The following is an 11865-nucleotide window of genomic DNA, read 5'->3' on the forward strand; positions in this document are numbered from 1 at the left end:
TATATTCCTCCCAGATACCTTAGTGTACTACAAACCTACAGTAATAAAAAGAGCATGGCATTGGCACAGAGATATAATCAATAAAAACAGAGAGCCTAGAAATAATTCCACACACCTATGAGCAATGAATCTATGATAAAAGAAGGAAAAGTACACAATGGACAAAAGACAGTCTCGTCAATGGGTGGTGTTGGAAAAGCAGGATATCTACATGTAAACAGTGAAATTAGAGCATTCCCTGACATATACAAAAATAAACTCCAAGTGTATTAAGGACCTAAATGTAAGACCTGATACTATAAAACTGCTAGAAGTGGATATGCGTGATACACTATTGGATATATATCATAGGAATATTTTCTTATATCAGTCTCTTAAGGCAAAAGAAATAAAAGCAAAAAAAAGCAAGTGGGACTGAAACAAACTTGAAAACTTCTGCACAGCTAAGGACACAATCAATGAAATGAAAACGCTGCCTGTGTAATTGGAGAACATATTTGCAAATAATGCAAGTGACCAGCGTTTAATAGATGTAGGTTAATAGATGTCACATGGATTTAGGTTACACAACTCAATGTGAAAAGCAAAAACCCAATCAAAAATAAGAGCAGACTAACAGTTAATAATTTTCCAAAGAAAACATACAGATGAGTAACAGGCAAGTGATAAAATTGCACAACATTACTAATTATTAAGTAATTGCAAATCGAAACCACAATGAGGTATAACTTCACACTGGTCAAATGACATTTATCAAAAAGTCTACAAATAGAAAGTGTTGGAGACGATGTGGAGGTAAGAAATCTCTTGTATACTCTTGGAAGTAATGCAAATTGGTACAATTTCTATGGAAAACAGTATTCAGAATTCTTTAAAACCTAAAAGAGAACTACCATATGATACATTAAAATCTCTCCTAGGAAAAATCTGGGGACAAAACCCTACATTGAGGAGAACCAACGTACACAACAGCACTCTTTATAATATGCAAGACAGGGAAGCAATCCAAGGGTCCACAGTAGACTATGGACTTAAGAAGATATGATGTTTTTATAAATATACAATGGAATATTACTCAGCCATGAAAATGTATAACACATTGCTATTTCAGCATCATTAAAGGACCTAGTAAATATTGTGCTTGGTGAAGTAACTTAGACAAAGACAAAAATATATAATATAGTTTATATTTGGAATCTAAAGAATAACAAATATCTATGTACATCTATCTATAGCTATCTATTCATAGATGACAGATAAATAGAAGGATAGATATATAGATACATGATAGAGAGATACATATATGGATAGATAGATAGATAGATAGACAGACAGATTGACTGATTGATTGATTGATAGAGACATGGTAGAGAGATAGAGAGATTTGATAGGCAAGAGTGAAGCAAAAATGGAAGGGAAGGACAATTTTATGGTATTATTTTGAGAGATATAATGTATAAATAAAGGAGAGAAGCAACAAGGATAATCTGTTTAGATCAGGGAATTATACACAATAACTTATAATAATTGAATGATAAAAGTATTGTAATAATTTATAATGCAATTTAATCCAGAAAGTGGTTGGAATCACTATGCTGTACATCTGAAATTAATCAATATACTACGTCTACTGTACTTCAAATAAAAATAAAACATCTCATGCAAAATTAAGCCCTTTTCCTCTGATAGAAGCTTCCTTTATTATTGATTTATTTTACTCTTTACCTTTTATGATTACTATCTCAAATTATTTCTTTTATCCTTGTTAACATGTTACCAGATTGATATAACTATATTTATTCCCCCGATTTCCTATTTTTCTCTCTTTAATCCATATATTATAGTAGAATTTAAAAATATACCCAAAGAAACAGTTGCAAATTTCTCGTGGTCTCTGCTTAGCATTTTGTTCAATGTTTTGCATATTTTTGCCATTTTATTTTTCTTAGAAGAGCTCTTTTCAGCACCCCGTGTAAGATGTATCAGTTTTGTTTTTTTCATCTTATTCAGGTTTTGTTTGTCTGGTAAAGTCTTTATTTTCACCTTATATCTAAGTGATAACTGTGATAGTTTGAGTATTCTTGGGTGAGAGATTTCTTATTTCAGTATTTTGAAAATGCCATTAAATTTACCCTTGGCCTATGTTTTCTGCTGAGAATTCTGCTGAAAGCCTAATGGGTGTTCCTTTGTAGATTATCATAACATATTTTGGCTGCCTTTAAAATTTTACTTTGTCAATGATTAGCCAATTTGCATATGACGTATCTTGAAGGAGGTCTCTTTGCCTTAAAGTTATTGGTGTTTTGTTGGCTCACGGACTCATATATCAGTTCCTTACACAGGTTCGGGAAGTTATCAACTATTACTTCTTTAAATAAACCAGCAGCTACCTTCTAACTTTCTTCTCCCTCCAGGATTTCACTCTAAAGTGCACTTCCTGAAGAAGTCTGATGGCTATTGTAGAATTTCCTCACCTTTTAATATCCTGTATCTCTGCCCTCTTATATTGTTTCTAGTTTTTTATTGGTGAGTTTTCTAAACTCTCTTCCACAAAGGCAGTCTGCTTCCAATGCTTTTTGTTGCATTCTTCATTTCATTTACTAGTTCATCTGGTCTAGTTCATCTGGTCCTCCAATAAAATTTGGTTATTATATAGTTTCAGTCTCTTTGGTAATGTATTCCTTATCAGGATTTAATTTATTACTAAGCTCACTAAACTGCTATCTGAGTTTTGTTTTTTGTATTGAGTTTCTGTATGACAACTATTTGGATACTGTATTAGTTATATGGCAATATACCATGACTTTAAGTTTGTTTGCTGCAGGGTTGATATTGTGTGTGTGTGAGCATGTGTATGTTTGTGTGTGTCTGTGTCTGTTTCAGTGTCTGTTCTTGTGTAACTTTGTGTGTGTGCCCTATAATTTTATTGTGATCGGTCATGGTCTTGGTAAAGTATTGCTCTGATGACACTAAATAACAGATTGGGAGTTGGAGACCTTGCCTTTTTTTTCTGATAATTTGCAATATTGTACAATATTTCATTTTACTTAATTGAGCTACCTCTGATAATATTTCAAAATGGCACTTTCCAGTCGCTACTGTCTGGATAAAAGATATGCTTTCATTGTCACTTCTTAGACTTCTCTGGTAGTTAATGCCACTGTTGTCACTGGTATGGTGAACCCTTCCTTTTATCTGATATCCCTTGAGACACAGTGTACACATTGAGGAAATGTGTAAAGACAGGTGGGTAATTGGAATCAGGCAAGTGCCTTTTCCATGTCCAGTTTTGCAAGGTAACTTGTCTCCACCATTGTGAATGGGGAGTTAGGACAGTGTCATGAATGTCTGAGTGTCTGGAGGATGGAATTTCTGTCTCCATTGTGGCTCCTTCCTAGTTACCAGTGACCATGAGTACTGGTGCAGTTGGAGGCTGAAGCTGTGTCAACCACTGAGACCCTGTTTCTATTGGGTTCTCTGAGCCTGTGGGCTCAGGTGCCCTAGTCAGTGGGGCTTGGTTGCAGGCACCAAATCTGCTCTTCCCTCAGTTGAGCCTCCTTTATGTGTTTTAGTGCACCGAACTTCAACTGTACATATGCATTCTGGAGTATTGTTTTGTGTTGTAGTTATTTTTGTTGAGATGTGAACGTTTTACTGACTGTAGATTTAAGGGGAGAGACAGAAATAGTTTCAACTTATGTTACTTTTTTAAATATATATACTTTTTCATTTAAAAGCTTAAATTCTAATAAGGACATTATAAGAACAATAAAGAAAGTGAACAAATCACCACCCTTAAAGTCATAGTACTACAAACTATTTTGATTTTCCTGGGTTCTTTTCTTCAAAGTTATTCCCACATAGATGCATATTTTACTATAATATATGCCTATAATCTCTTTAAAATAATTTAAATTATTAAAATATTTCTCTGTGCTGTAAATATAGCCCAGTTGCTTCTCTAATTTATCACTCATAGCTTTCACATTTCTGTCTTCCTCATCCTTCTTGACTGTCCCCATAGGAAAACACTGCTTGGTACACTACACATATATATGTGATTCTGTTCCTGTTTATATATGATTACTTCTGTTATCTTTAGTTTCCTCATGGAAGTGATAACTAAGAGTGTTTATCTCTTTTTGACTTATTTTCATATGTACAACACACTCTGGGTTCAGTCACATTGTTCCAAATGGAAGAATTTTATTTTTTGATATGGCAATGACTAAGAATTTATTATGTTATCTATATCTCACATGTACTTCAGCCAACCATCTGTTAATGGGCAGTTGAGTTGTGCATCTATCCTTGGCTATTATAAATAATGATGTTAAAAACATTGTGGGTAATATATCCTTTAAAGTTAATGTTTTCATGTTTTTACAGATTTATATCAAAAGCTGGAATTGTTTCAACATATAATGCTTCTATTTCTAGTTTCCTGTGCACTGTTTACACTTTTATACTAGTGGATGCATCAATTTGTATTTCGACCAACAGTGTACCTGGGTTCCCTTTTATCAACATTCTTATTAATGGTTGTCATTTGAAGCCTTTTTAATAGCCATTTTGGTTGCTGTGAGATTATATTTCATTCTGGTTTTGATTTATGATTTCCTAAAGAATAGCAAAGTTATGTTTCTATTTATGTGAATGAAAATCATCCACATGTCTGTTTTTGAAAACCTTCCATGAAGATCCTTAAACTGTTTTTAAGTTGGGGCCTGTGTTTTAAAATACTGAGTCTAATTTGCTACATATATAACAGATATTAACACCTTGTTGGTCTTACTGTCCGAAATTTTTCCTTCTATTCTGTGTGTTGTCATATGTCTTGTAGAAGGTTTTCTTTGCTCTGTAAAAGGTTTTGCACTTCACACTTATAGAAGAAGAAGAATCCCTGTATCATATAGTACATCTAATTTTTCCTCAGTAAAGAAAAAAGTATTATTGCTAATTTTACTTTTTTTTCATTTGGAGAGAGATCAAAAATAAATATTGCTATCATTTACCTCAAAGACTGTTCTCCTCATGTACTTGATCAGAAATTGTCTATTTTCAGGTTTTACATTTAGGAAATTAATCCATTTTTATCATATTTTGTGTTCTATAGAAGGAAGTGCTCATACATCTTCCTTTTACATGTACTGTTCTGTTTTCCCAGAACTACTTGTTGAAGAGACTACCTTTATCCATTGTATACTCTTGCCTCCTTCATTGTAGACTAATTGAACTTATGTGTGTGGGTATATTTTTGAACTCTTGATTTTGTTGCATTGATCTATGTGTCTCTTTTAGTGATAAATTTTGATGTTTTGATTACTGTATCTTTGTAGTATGTTCTAAAGTCAGTGAGTATAATACCCACAGCTTTGTTCATTTTTCCAAGGTAATTTTAGAAAATTTGGCTCTTTCCAATTTTTGTATAAATTTTATTATTTTTCTCCTTATTTTTTGAAGAAACATATGGATTCTGTGAAAATAGAAATTTACTAAAACAAAAAACCTAAGAAAAATGGTTAATGTGGAGGATAAATCATACAATATTAAACAAACAATGGATTGATATAAAAATCAAAGGAAACATATATAAAGAAAAATGACAACAAAAACATAGTCCATGATGTAGAGCAAAAACAATATTAAAAGGAATGCTTATAGCAAAATAATCCCACTTATACAAATAAGAAACATCTCACTGTTATAACACAATCTTACAAACAAAAGATGTAGCAAAACAATAAAAAAACTTGTTAGTAGAAAGAAAGACAGCTGAAAGGTGAGAACATAAATAAATAAAATAATGATTAAAAATACATTCGATCTCACTAGATAATGGCTTTTGAAAGATAAATAAAACTGATAAACCTTAACCAGACTCATGAGTAAAAAAAGAGTACAGATTAATAAGCTCAGAAATAAGTGAGAAGTTACAGCTTATATCATAGAAATATGAAGCATCATAAGAAGATACAACAAATTATATGTCATAAAATGGAAACCCTAGAAGAAATGCCCAATTTCTTAGAAAGGCATAATCTCCAGGATAGATTGAGAAATAGAAAACATGAACAGATTATCACAAATGAAATTGAATAAGTAATAAAACAAAATCTCCCAAGAAACAAAATTCCAGCCCTAGACAGCTTCACAGGTGAATTCTGCAAATCATTTACAGAAGAACTATCACCTATACTTCTCAGAGAATTCCAAAAATTTGCAGAAGGAAGGCTACTTACCCCACCTTTCTGTATCACACTATTACTGAAACTGGAACAAATACCTCAAAAAATTACAGATTAAATACTACTGATAAGCATAGATGCAAAAATCATCACTAAAATGTTAGCAACGCAAAAAATACATTAAAAGGATTATACATTATGATTAAGTCCATTTTATTCCAGGGATGCAAAAGTGATTCATTACCTATAAAGTAATCAATATGATATATCACACTAACAAATTAAATAATAAAAATTATATAGTCACATCAATAGAGTCATAAAATGTTTTCACATTTCAGTAACTATTTATGATTATATTTCTCCTCAAACTGGGCATGAGGAAACATACCTCAAAACAGTTAAGGTCATGTATGACAAGAACTCAGCTAACATGACACTCACTGATTAAAAGTTGAAAGCTTCTCCTGTAAGAGCAGGAAGAAGACAAGAATGCTCTCTCTAACCAATTTTATTCAGTATAATATTGAAAATTCTAGCCATAGCTATCCAAAATAAATGTAAATATAATATAGTTAATAAAGAATAGGAGTAAAAGAATCTGTTTGCTGATGATATACTTTTAACAGAAATCCTAATAATGACACCTAAAAACTACTAGGGCTTATCAATGCATTTGATAAAATTTCAGAATGTAAAATTAACATACAGAAATCTTGCATTTCTGCACAATAACAACAAGATAACATATAGAGAAATTGAGGGAACTGTCTCATTTACAGTTGCATTACAAAAAAAAATCAAGAAATATATCCAACCATGGAGGTAAAAGACCTGTACCCAGAAAACTATGAAATATTTATAAGAGAAATTGAAGATAATGCAAACAGATGAAAGGGTATACTGTGTTCATTGATGAGGAAAAATTATTATTTAAATGACAGTATTACCCAAGAAAATACACTAATTAAATTCAATGCCTATTAAAATCCAAGGGCATTTTCAGAATTTAAAATAAATAATACTTAAATTTACATGTAAATACAGAAGTGTTGAAATCACTAAAAAAATAGGAAAAGGAAAGAAAACAAACAAAAAATACAAACATATTTGTCAAAGAAAAAGGGGATGTGTCTCTTCCCTGGTTTAAAACTAGAATACAAAACTAATGTAATAAAAATTATATGGTAGTGGCACAGAACAAACAGAATAATGGAACACAAAGAATGCCTAAAAATGAAATCAGACAGTTATGGTCATTTAGCGCATTAAAAAAATGAATATACAGCGTGGATAAGGTAACCAGCAGACATATGAAACCGGTCATCACTAACCATCAGAAAAATGCAATTCCAAAACACAATGAGATTTTATGTCAGTCCTGTCAGAATGACTATTATCAAAGATAACAAATATAAGTGTTCGTGAGGATGTAAGGAAAAGAACCCTGATGCACTGCTTGAGGGAATGTAAATTTGTGCTGCCACTGTGGAAAACACTATGCAGTTTTATCTAAAAATTAAAAAGGAAATATAATCCAGTATTTCCATAAATGGATACTTATTCAAAGAATATAAAAACACTAACTAGAAAAGATAAATTCAAACCTATATTTACTGCAGCATTTTTTACAATAGACAGGATATAGAAGCAAATTAATAGCTCATCAATAGATGATGGATAAAGAAAATGTGTGCTTATAGAATATATATATCTACCCATTTTTTCTTTATATTTTATAGATTTATCTATATCTATATATATATATATATATATGTACACACACACATAAAAATTCAATGGGTTATTACTCAGCTATAAAAAGAATAAGTTCTTGTCATTTGCAAAAAATGGTTAGACCAAGAGGGTAATATGATAAGTGAAATAATTCAGAAAGAGAATGACAAATGCTGTATGATTTTACTTGTATTTGGAATTTAAAATGAATGAACATAACACAATAGAAAAGTAGATATAGGTATATAAAGAAACAGGTTGTTCACAAGAAGGAGGGAAATGGGATGAATAAAAAGAAATATTTGTCGAAATTTAAGAGAGAAAATTTTCCAGTTGCAAATTAAATGAGTCAGGGACAAGAAATGTGCTGTATGGGGAAAAGTAAATAACTATGAAATAACTTTAAATGGCAACATATCATATCTAGATATATTCTGGTGATCAGTTTGAAATGTACTATAAATTGCAAACAGAATGTTGTGTAAGAAAAACTAACACAGTTTTTACATTAAAGTACACCTCAAAAACAAGAAAACATATTTATAGAAAAAAGATTTGTAGTTGAGAGAGACAGGGGTTGGGAAAGGAGAATTTGACAAATGCACTCAAAAGCAACAAACTGCCAGCCGTAAAATAAACGTGTTCGAGGGATGCCCCATAGTAACATGAAAATTACAATTAATACTGATTTATTTTACATATGAATGTTGTTAAGACAGCACACCCTAAGGTTTCTCATCACAACGAAAAAAATTTGTATTTCTTTAATATTGTATCGAAATGAGATAATGAATTCTCACTAAAGTTGCTTTGATATTTATTACATGATACTTGTAAATCAAATCACAATCCTCTGCACCTAAACTTACACAATGTTCTACGCCAATTATATCTCAATAGAAGCAGAAGGAAAAATACAAAGTGAATGGCCATTTTTTCCCATGTCATTTCTCATTATTGTTTCTGCAGCAAGTAAACTTGAGTGGTGAAATGCTTATCCTAGGTAAAGATACTAATAAATAAGTGATTCTAATAAATTATACATAAATATACTGTCAGAATTAGTGTTTTACCATGCCTTAAACTTTCTTCATGTTAACAGCCCACTGCTTCTGTAGCCATCAAAATTTCACTCTGTGTATTCATCTGAAATTAGGAAATGGATACAAATTTAAAACTGGCTGCTCTTGCTCTGAGTGGTAAAGTTCACTGTCTCTGACCGATGGTCTCATCTCCACGACAGCATCGGTAAGAAAGGAACATGCTAGGTTGCTGAAAATCTCAGCATGGCAAAATCTCAGAACTACAATTCTTAACTGTTTTGCAAAGGGAATGCAATACTGACCAAGACTTGATTTTGGATAACAATGGTTGCATTAGGAGATGTGAGGATAATCCCTGAGATCCACAACAAATATTCTTGCTCAAGTGCTGGGCTAAGATGTGTAATGGTTCTGAATTATTGGCACTGAGGACTGCTTTCAAAATGATGACTACGCTCACTTTATTCCAGGTAGTCCAAGGAAAGAAAGATTATTGCAATTTCTAGGTGAATGGGATTAAGTCAGTGGTTCACTCTCTATAAATAAGTCAATGGGTTTTCAAAGCCAAAATAAGATGTGTCAACAATGAGAATTAGAAAAAAAAATTAGACATAAGCATAAATTAAAAAGGAGACACAGGCCTGTGCTGGTCTCTGGGGACTGGAGAATGCATATGTCTCAGTCCAATTCAAGGTTTCAGTGGCTTGCCGTAGCATCAGCTCGGGATTCAATGAACAGTTAACAATAAGGATACTGGGAGAAATGTAATCTACCTCTCCCTGATCGGAAGGAAATCTGGTGGCTCAATGAAACTCTTAATTCACAGAGATTCTGCCAGATGCAGAGGAATAATTCACTGATGACTCAACTAAGACAAACTTAGTTACTGCTTAACAATCCATCTTCACACACACACACAGTGGTAGATATATTTGTAGTAGATAGTGGGAAGGATTCATTGGGCAGGGCTAAGAGAATAGTTTTCAAACACCAGCCAACTTTTGTACTTTTGCCAATAGTCTAGCTTTTCCCAGGTAGAAATCTACATATGGACAAACAATATTCTTCTTTTAGATTTCTAATATTGAAAGTAAATTGGAGCCTTTAACTTATCAGTATAGAACCTTGTTAACATGATCATGGTAAGACCAACTGTGTGATAAGAGAGCTGGAAACTAGCTGCTGAACCAGCTCATCTGAATCCCAGACTGCTAATGTAAGCAACAACGGAGCCAACATCAGAGTTGAGATAACAATCTTAAAAGCTTGATGTTTCTTTTGTAGGAAAAACCACTGCTGTCCAGACAAAGATCTCCTGCAGTAAGTGGGCTCTTTTCTTCTATTGGTTAAGGTCATATTGGTGGGATGTTGCAAGAGCTTACCCTGGCCCATTTGCCCTTTTTCCAGATTATCAAAAGCTTTCTTCACAAATGGTGACAAATTTTCAGGGCTTTATGTTGCCATTCCAGGCTTATCAGCTGACACTGGCTGCATGATTATGAGCAGAAGCCTTAGGCTCCCTGACCTTGTCTACAATTTTTCCAGCATTTCAGGGCATTTTACATTCTGATAATGCTTCACCTTTCATTTTAAATTAATTGGAAAATGTCAAAGTCTTCCATAAATAATTTATATTTCATAATACCGGCAGAAATTTGGTTTCTTGCAGTTGGAAAATTTTTCAACTCCAATACCCTCACCTCCTTCTAGTTCACACAAATTTGATTGCAATTTGGTTACTAAATATGACAACCCCCAACCAAGGTTCTAGTACCTCTTAGATACTAACTGTGTGAAGGTTAGAAAGGACACAAGTTATGTGGGGTGTATAAACCTACATCAAATGTTTGCAATGGCACTGTCTCATCTGGAAAATGCTCTGATTCTAAAAGTAAATTAATTAGAAAACAGTATAGTTATCAGAATGGGGAAGAGAATCAGCTATTTTGTGGTGGGTGGGTGATGAAGAGATAGGAAAAAATACAGCAAATGAGAATGGAATCCTTTAGGCATCTGTAGGCATGAATTAAGAAGAAAATAATACTTTGTCTCCTGTACCTACCTCCACTTCGTGTCTTGAGTGACTAGACCTTGAGCTATGAAAAGAGCTAGTTTGTGGTGAAGAATAAAGACCATAACGAAATAGTTTGAAAACCATAAGAGATTTGTTGTTTCAGAAAAGTAGATTTTGCTTAAAGTGAACATGTATTTTTCATTCACTAAATACTTAAATGCATCCTGTGGCATGTGCTGTGCTTACTGTGCTGGTATCAAAATTAGACAAGGAAAGGGGGATAGACAGAAAACATTTGGAGGAGGTGGATTTAGTGCTGAGACTTGGAAAGTGTAAGTAGGTAAAAGGAGGACACCAAATGTTCAAAGATGAGCTGGAGATAAAGTGGTGAGTTTAGAGCTAACATAGCTGAAAAGCATTTGCCTGGATGTTTATCCAGATATGCTGAAACATAAAGATATGCCAAGATAGTCCGATGCCAGATTTATAAAGAAATGAAAAAACTAAGTTGAGTTTGTAGGCTTAGAGTTTGAAAGGCTTTTAGTGACAACCTGAGGACTTAAGCTTGACTTTGGATGGTACATTAAATCAACATTAATTATTGACAAGAAAATATAGTGAAGGCTCTTGAGGGCAGGAAATGAAAGCACCAATTTGAATGCTTTCAGAACAGCACAAAAATAACAAATATAAAATTACTTCTTAAATTCTACCACATGATGAATGTGCCTTCTGAGACTACATCATGTGACCTTTATGATTCCAGGGATGACATAAAAGAGACCATGATCCCTGGGCTGGTTCCATCATTTATCTCCTGTTCCAACCTATCCTAACTTAACACTTTTGATACTTTCCAGGATGAACCCAAAACCACTTAGTA

Source organism: Vicugna pacos, unplaced genomic scaffold, assembly GCF_048564905.1.
Source record: "Vicugna pacos unplaced genomic scaffold, VicPac4 scaffold_20, whole genome shotgun sequence".
NCBI classification, from domain to species: domain Eukaryota; kingdom Metazoa; phylum Chordata; class Mammalia; order Artiodactyla; family Camelidae; genus Vicugna; species Vicugna pacos.